A 9,221-nucleotide genomic window follows, 5' to 3' on the forward strand; every position below is an offset into this window, starting at 1 on the left:
AATGTAATATTTCAGTTCATTATTTTTAATATGTTTGCAAACATTTCTAAAAACCTGTTTTTGCTTTGTCATTATTTGATATTGTTCGTAGACTGATGAGGGGGAAAAAACAATTTAATCAATTTTAGAATAAGGCTGTAACGTAACAAAATATGGAAAAAGTGAACATGCTCTATTCAGATGTGGTGCCTGGCTTTAGCCTCTGCAGTATGCAGTTCAAGCTACCTTTATTTAGTTCTAAGGTATTTTGGCTTCTGCTGACATTTAAAAATGTTCCAGATGTCAACAAATTGTTCTGCCGAGCCTTTCCTTCGAAATGGTTATCCATGTTTTGACCTAAGACTTACAAACTCAGACATTTTCTAATATGTTCAGTCTCCCCAAAAATGTAAATGTCATGTAACTTCCATAATGTCTGTTATTTGCTTTATTTCTCCAACATCACAATATTTAGAAGTCTACTTTTTGGGGTATACACTATCCCCAAGGCGGTGGAGGACCTCAAAAGGACAAAGGGGAGGACTATCCTCCTCAGTGAATTTCATAAAAATGTAAATTGTGAAACATTGGAAAAATATATCCTTTTTAGATAAAACTATACTATATATATTCACGCCACCAAATAATTGATTAAAACACACTGTTTTGCAATGAAGGTCCACAGTAGCCTCAACAGCACTCTGTAGGGAAGCACCATGATGTAGCCGGAAGACAGGTAGCTTCTGTCCTTCTCTTGGTACATTGGCTTCATTACAAAACCTAGGAGGCTCTTGGTTCTCACCCCCTTCCATAGACTTACACAGTAATTATGACAACTTCTGGAGGACGTCCATGTTGTCCACCCAATCAAAGGATCGGAGAATGAGTCTAGTACTTAATGAAAGCATAAGCTGTGCATAAAGGTGGTGAGTAGTTGACTCAAAGAGAGAGAAAGACAATAGTTGAACAGTATTCAACAAATCAATTTCTTCAAAAATGAAGGAGAAGCAAGAGAGAGTAATTTTTTTTCACTTAGCAGTAAATGCAGCTGGATAGGTTAGTTACTCAAACACCCGGCTCCAACAGAGGGATGCTATGTTAGCTAGCTGGCTATGACTATCCAACACAACACTGGAACTATTCCAAGTTAAGGTAAGCATTTGGTTTGATTAATTTATTGTCTCCGGAGCCCGCTGGTGTAACTGCTTACAATAGCGGATTTACTAACGCATTAGTTCCATTAGCTATGTTGACTAAGACGTTACTTTAGCTAATATGGGGACAACAATGTAGGCAATGTGTAGCAGTTATAACATGGTATGGCTTGAAGGCTTTTAGCCTGGTCACACAGCTGATGTGTTGTTCATTGAAGTCTACAAACGAAGGGAAAAGGTTAGAGGAGGGGAGTGCATAGAGGCTAGAATGAATACAACGTGGCTGTGACCCCACTACTCAACGTAGTCTCATAGTGCAAACAGGTTAACAGCTTGTCAAAGGTAGGCAGGTCACTTAACAGGCTGGGAAGGCTAGAACATCCTCTAGATTTGGCGCACTACAGGACCTGAGGTCACTAGTTCTTGGCTAGTCTTATGTGGCATGAGAGGGTTGGAGCTTTGATAAGGCCTGTACTTTCTAATCCCCATACATACAGTACCAGTCAAAAGTTTGGACACACCTACTCATTCAGGAATGTTTCTTTATTTTTACTATTTTCTACATTGTAGAATAGTGAACACATCAAAACCATGAAATAACAGATATTGAGTCATGTAGTAACCAAAAAAGTGTTAATCAAATCCAAATATATTTTATATATATATATTTTTTACATTTGAAATTCTTCAAAGTTGCCACCCTTTTCCTTGAGCTTTGCACACGCTTGGCATTCCCTCAACCAGCTTCACCTGGGATACCAATAGTCTTGAAGGAGTTCCCACATATGCTGAGCACTTGTTGGCTGCTTTTCCTTCACTCTGCAGTCCAACTCATCCCAAACCATCTCAACTGGGTTGAGGTTGGGTAATTGTGGAGGCCAGGTCATCTGACGTAGCACTCCATCACGCTCTTTCTCGGTCAAATAGACCTTACACAGCCTAGAGGTGTGTTTTGGGTCATTATCCTGTTGAAAAACAAATGATAGTCCCCACTAAGCGCAAACCAGATGGGATGGTGTATCACTGCAGAATGCTGTGGGAGCTATGTTGGTTAAGTGTGCCTTGAATTCCAAATAAAATCACAGTGTCACCATCAAAGAACCATCACACTTCCTCCTCCATGCTTCACGGTGGGAACTACACATGCAGAGATCATCTGTTCACCTGCTCTGCGTCTCACAAAGACATGGCAATTGGAATCAAAAAGTCTCTTCTTATTGCTGTCCTTTAGTATTGGCTTCTTTGCAGCAATTTGACCACAAAGGCCTGATTCACACAGTCTCCTCTGAACGGTTTATGTTGAGATGTGTCTGTTACTTGAACTCCCTGAAGCATTTATTTGGGCTGCAGTTTCTGAGGCTGGTAAATCTAATGAACTGTTCTTCTGCAGCAGAGGTAACTCTGGGTCTTCCTTTCCTGTGGCGGTCCTCATGAGAGCCCGTTCCATCATAGCACTTGATGGTTTTTGCGACTGCACTTGAAGAAACTTTCAAAGTTCTTGAAATTCATGTTTTAAAGTAATGGACTGTCGTTTCTCTTTGCTTATTTGAGCTGTTCTTACCATAATATGACTTGGTCTTTTACCAAATAGGGCCATCTCCTGTATACCACCACTACCTTGTCACAATGCAACTGATTGGTTCAAACGCATTAAGAAGGAAAGAAATTCCGCAAATTAACTTTTAACAAGACACACCTATTAATTGAAATGCATTCCAGGTGACTACCTTATGAAGCTGGTTGAGAGAATGTCAAGAGTGTGCAAAGTTCAAGGCAAATGGTGGCTACTTTGAAGAATCTCAAATATAAAATATATTTTGATTTGTTTAACACTTATTTGGTTACTACATGATTCCATATGTGTTATTTCATAGTTTTAATGTGGTCACTATTGTTCTACAATGTAGAAAGTAGTCAAAATAAAGTAAAAACCTTGAATGAGTAGGTGTGTCCAAACTTTTGACTGGTACTGTATATACAAATAGGAAAAGGAAAGAGGTGGACAAAACAAACAGACTGGATGCAGTTTTTATTTCCTCCCAAAGTCTTAGTTTTAAAGACTGTTTGGAGAAATGTGTTGGTGGTCTCAAGCTATGACACTCCCCCCAACAAATCCACCGGCTCCCTATCCCCCCATTTACAAAACCTCCCGACCTTCTGTCTAATTGGACTGCAGGAGAAGAGAGAGAATGGGTGGGGGTAGAAAAGGGGGTGGACATAAATGTGACTGTTCTCTCTCCTGGGAGATTCCCAAGACACAGTGGGGAAGGTAAGATTTTCTGCCTTTGCTCATACTTCTGATAGACAAAAGACCGTCAGTTTCCAATGCCACTGAAGCATTACTTTACTCATCCACAGAAGAGAGAGGGATGGATGGAATGGAAATGTGTCTTCAAATTTTACTTCCAACCCAAGGCAAACATGCCCCGAAAAACAATATAACTGTATGGCATGTGGAATCTGAACAGGGTCTTGTGTTCCCGTGGTAGCCCAGACTTCAGGCATGTGCACACTGCCCAGATAGGACTTTTACACGCGAGCACGTGCCCCTTTGTTCTTCCAGTCTCAAAATTGCCCTTTCTGGTGGTGGTATAATTTCCCATTTTTTTATTTAAAAAAATGTTTTGAACCCACTGCCCACAAGTCGACTTTCAATTCTCATCTATGCTTCAGAACCAAAACGCTGCGTGTCTTTATTGTTGACCAATGACCAGTCATCAGCATTGGCTTGCAAAGGCAGTGCATGTGACCTGAAATAACTTGTTTAATTTCTTCCAGTTTTGCCTGACAAAAACAGAGTAGAGGCAGCCTTCCTGCAGAGTGCTTATTGCCAACCCTGTTCTCTCACCAATATGGTGAAAAGGTCATAAGAATGTTACATCTTTATCTTATAATGTGGGAGGCAGTGTGATGTTAGAGCTGCTTATCTTTAGACATGTAGCCACCAAACTACCCACTCGACACACACTTGTTGAATCAACGTTATTAAATAAAATTACATTGAACCAATGTGGAATAGAAAATTAATTGAAATTTATGTCCAGTGGGTAGGCTGAAATATGAAAATGGTCCATCAAAATGCCACACAGCCTATTGTTCTGGCAAAGATGAGTCAGTAGTAGATTGCTAAACTGTATTTTACATGGATGATAAATGTAGGCCCACTCTGTATTTGCCAGACAAAACTGGAAATTAAATTAAACAAGTTCTTCTTTCTGGTCACTAATCTACTAAACTGGATATGTGTGCCACCTTTGCGTGTAAATTAGTGACGACTCATTATTCAGGGCAGGTGGGGCAGAACCTGTTTTGAGCCCCACCTGTTTAGCTAAGAAAACAACAACAACATAGATATATATACAGTTGAAGTCAGAAGTTTACATACACTTAGGTTGGAGTCATTAAAACCTGTTTTTCAACCACTCCACAAACTATAGTTTTGGCAAGTCGGATAGGACATCTACTTTGTGCATGACATAAGCAATTTTCCCAACAACTGTTTACAGACAGAGTATTTCCCAGAAATTCACTGGATCACAATTCCAGTGGGTCAGAAGTTTACATACACTAAGTTGACTGTGCCTTTAAACAGCTGGGAAAATTCCAGAAAATGATGTCATGGCTTTAGAAGCTTCTAATAGGCTAATTGACATCATTTGAGTCAATTGAGTGTACCTGTGGCTGTATTTCAAGGCCTACTTTCAAACTCAGTGCCTCTTTGCTTGACATCATGTGAAAATCCAAAGAAATCAGCCAAGACCAAAAAAATTGTAGACCTCCACAAGTCTGGTTCATCCTTGAGAGCAATGTCCAAACGCCTGAAGGTACTACGTTCAACTACACAAACAATAGTATGCAGATATAAACACACACAGCCGTCATACCACTCAGGAAGGAGACGCGTTCTGTCTCCTAGAGATGAACGTACTTTGGTGCGAAAAGTGCAAATCAATCCCAGAACAACAGCAAAGGACCATGATGTCAAGCAAAGAGGAACTGAGTTTGAAGGTAGGCCTTGAAATACAACCACAGGTACACCTCCAATTTACTCCAATTATGTCAATTAGCCTATCAGAAACTTCTAAAGCCATGACATCATTTTCTGGAATTTTCCCAGCTGTTTAAAGGCACAGTCAACTTAGTGTATGTAAACTTCTGACCCACTGGAATTGTGATCCAGTGAATTTCTGTGAAATACTCTGTCTGTAAACAGTTGTTGGGTAAATTGCTTATGTCATGCACAAAGTAGATGTCCTATCCGACTTGCCAAAACTATAGTTTGTGGAGTGGTTGAAAAACAGGTTTTAATGACTCCAACCATAATGTATGTAAACTTCTGACTTGAACTGTATATATTTTTATGTTTTTTTGTTTTGTTGCCTGTTTTGCCTTTTATTTTGGCATTAATTCATGACACATATCAGTTTGAAAATAATGTAAAGGCATATTTATTGAGTGAATAAAGCCACGTGCAAACATGCTTTCTGGAGTAAGGCAGCTCCAAAATGCAGGTGTTTCAGCCTAGCTCAGTGTTTTCTGTCATCGAGGGGCAGCCAGCAGAAAATACATAGTGTAGGCATTGGTAATCTTCTCTAGTTGCACCGTGATTGGCTCAGTGTTCTGTCACTCATGGAGACACTACGTAACCGCAGAATCTACAGGGAGAGCTTGGCAGTTCCAGCCCCCTTGGGTGTTGCCATAGATTTACATTAGTGCCCATCCAAGATGGCTCAAGGTCATTGGCCACAGATAAAATTATGTCAAATCATATATCTACCGTAGCTTTGATTGGAACGATCCTTTCAACATCATGCTTTCAAAATCTTAGCTAGCAAGCTAGACAAGCAGTCATCATCATGAATCACGTCGACAATAGATAAAACGGTGCTCATTGGCCATTGGACATAAACATTACACAACAAGCTGGAAATCTCAAATTCAACAATGTGTGGTTTGGAAGGAATCAATGTCTAACTGCAAACGTTGCAAAGCAATCACTATTTTGCTTCCCCTGCTTGCTATTTGGTGGACAGGGTGTGTGGTCCAAGTCTGGGTTTAAGGATTTAAAACATCTTTCTAAAAGGGTCTCTTTCCCAAGCTTAAAAGTATAAACATTTACACGAACACAATGGGCCAGAAAAGGTTGGAAACATTGTCCATGCTGTCAATCCAGCATGACTTCTGCCGCATTCAAAACAATTGGAAACTCGGAACTGGGAAATCTCAGACTTCATTGAGTTCAAGACAACTGGAAACTCCTACTGGGAAAATACATTTTGAACAGTCATCCAACTCGGAATCCCAAGTCGGGAACTCTGGTCTCTTTCTAGAGCTCCAACCTGAAGATCACTGACGTCATGATTCCACCTTGTTTATTTCTGAGTTCTCAGTTGTCTTGAAAGCACCATAAATCTAGAGAATGCCAGACTTTGATGACAAAATTTGCCCACAAGAAGGATCGCCGCACCACCTTCCTGTTCAAGTGAGCACAGCACCACAACAATGGTGAGTCCAAAAATGTATTATTTGCTGCTGCATAAATGATGTAATATGCCAGGGAGATATGTATACTGTAGCTGAGAAAGTAATACTAAGTGTATGTTGTGTAGTAAGCTGTTAGTACTCCATGTGCCTCACCCTAATAATTTGGTCCCTTTCCCCCTCAGAACTTAACCTACTGTTCTGACTATGTGGTGCACATGTAGCCTGTTTTAGAGAAATCATTTAATATTATAAGTACTTTCTTTGTCTGCTTATACTTTGTGTATTATAATTTTTCTTGACAAGGAGGAGATCCTATATAATGTTGTTGGGTCTGTAACCATGTTTGCCAGTGACAGTATCTTACTATTAGATGATTTGTTTTCAACAAAAAGTTCACTAATAGACTGATGTAATTCCAGTTGATATTGCAAGTTGTTTTTTTTTGCGCAGTGCGCAAGTGGATCCTCATGATTTTATTTTCCTTCCTTTTAAGACCACATGGGCCTAATAAAATACTTCAAATGGTAGGCTAACTGAGTCTCTCTCTCTCTCTCTCTCTCTCTCTCGCTCTCTCTCTCTGTGGTGACTTAAAGAAGAGTTAAGGCCTCAACATCTTGCTGAATTTCTCTGAACTAACATCAGTCTGAATTTCTGTCTGTGTCCATTTTGAAAGCGCTGAACAAAAAGGCCCACCTCGTCGTAACTCGTTTGCTTGCACTTGCTTATACTAGAGTTAAGCGTTAATGATATAAGAATAAACATTATGAATTTACTGCACATAAATGTAATAATGTTTGTGTATGGTTCAAAAGTCAAAACTCATTTTGGCGTTTGTTATTACTGAAGGAGAATGTGGTTCTTATCGACTTACACAAATCCACAAGGAGTGAGTAGTAACTACTGTACATTTGTTAAAGCAAGTCAGGCATATCAGCTATGTTTTAAAAAAGGCAGTAAATGAGGCTGAATGATCTGTTTTCGCTGCCAGACAAGACTCTGCTTGTGTAGCGGTGGTAAGGATTCACTCCATGGTGCTGAAAAGAAAGCTCTGCTGTTGGGACAGCTTTATGTAGGCTCTAACAGTTTGTGGGCACCGTTTGTCACGGTTATAGTGCAATTAATGTGTTGTGTAATGGCTTTGCTGGCATGCACAGAAAAAAATGGTTTGCCCAACCAAGATTTACATGCTTAAATCGCCACTGGTGCAACTGCTGATGAATGGTCATTGGTCAACAATCCAGAGCGGCACTTTTTGGTTCTGAAGTATAGATGAGAAGTTAACGACAACTTGTGGTCAGTGGGTTCAGAACAAGAACAACGGCAACATTTTTTTTCTCCAAAATGGGTAAATTACCACCACCGAAAATGGCACTATGGAGACTGTGGACAAAAAGGCACGTGGTCTGCATAAGTATTGCTCCGGACTCCAGAGAAGTGACATGATGGCCTATATCCTTACTTGATAATGGCTGTTAACATGAAAGACTCCAAATGCAGGTGTAAAATGCTGTTTATTTCTGTAGCCTGTCTTTGCGTTTTGAAAATGCATGACGTTTATGGCTGTAATGACAAGTTACATTTGCGCAGCGATCGTGCATACATCTTCGTGTGTGCACACCTGCATGTGCTTGCGTGGATGTCACAAGTTTTATATCACTCCTTTTTGGGGGTTTTGGGTCAAATATGTTAGAAAACCACTGGGATACATGATAGTGTCACCAAATGGAGTTTGGTTGGATATAGTAATGGCAGGCTACATTATTTCCTACATAATTCTATTTTGACTGTAATTGTGTTGTTAATGGTTAATAAGTGCAGAATTTATTCCAGTTCAAAATACTTTACTCATCAGATTGTGCTGCTTTCCCATCTTCTTGTAACACGTCTGTGGCTGCGGTTGTGGGATTTATTTTGGTAGGGTGCCTTTTTATGTCCCCCAAAAGGTGTGTGCATGGCCCTGACAGACTTAATAGGAGTTTCAGCATCAGCACTCCAAGTTCAAATATCTAAATGAACATAGACTGTTCTCGTATCATTAGATTTCCTTGTCGTAAATATTGCACGGTAACACATGGCTAAAATGCTAAATAATAAATTTTTAAATCAAATTCCCTCTGCACACAGGGAAATACACTGAACAAAAATATAAATGCAACATGTAAAGTGTTGGTCCCATGTTTCAAGAGCTGAAATAAAAGATCCCAGAAATGTTCCATGTGCACAATAAGCTTATTAAGCTTACAATAAAAGACCACCCTAAAATGTGCAGTTCTGTCAGACAACACAATGCCACAGATGTCTCAAGTTTTGAGGGAGCAAGCAATTGGCATGCTGACTGCAGGAATGTCCACCAGATCTGTTGCCAGATCATTTAATGTTAATTTCTCTACTATAAGCCGCCTCCGACATTGTTTTAGAGAATTTGGCAGTACGTCCAACCGACCTCAGAACTGCTGACCGTGTATGTGTGGATGAACGATTTGCTGATGTCAACGTTGTGAACAGAAAGCCCAATGGTGGCGGTGTGATAATGGTATGGGCAGTCAAAAGCTATGGACAACGAACACAATTGCATTTTATCGATTTTAATGCACAGAGATACCA

The 9,221-nt window shown here is 39.9% G+C and overlaps 1 protein-coding gene across 1 annotated transcript in view; it reads left to right on the forward strand.

Annotated features, from left to right (window-relative positions):
- The first annotated feature begins 3,385 nt into the window (after window positions 1-3,385).
- The window catches only part of LOC110502418 (cytosolic phospholipase A2 zeta), a 57,197-nt gene continuing 51,361 nt past the window's right edge, over window positions 3,386-9,221 (forward strand). Inside the window, exon 1 of the mRNA XM_021580443.2 lies at window positions 3,386-3,402. The gene's annotated coding sequence lies outside the window, so the exon portion shown is untranslated. The remainder of the gene's footprint in view (window positions 3,403-9,221) is intronic.

The sequence above is a fragment of the Oncorhynchus mykiss genome, chromosome 23 (genome assembly GCF_013265735.2).
Source record: "Oncorhynchus mykiss isolate Arlee chromosome 23, USDA_OmykA_1.1, whole genome shotgun sequence".
NCBI classification, from domain to species: domain Eukaryota; kingdom Metazoa; phylum Chordata; class Actinopteri; order Salmoniformes; family Salmonidae; genus Oncorhynchus; species Oncorhynchus mykiss.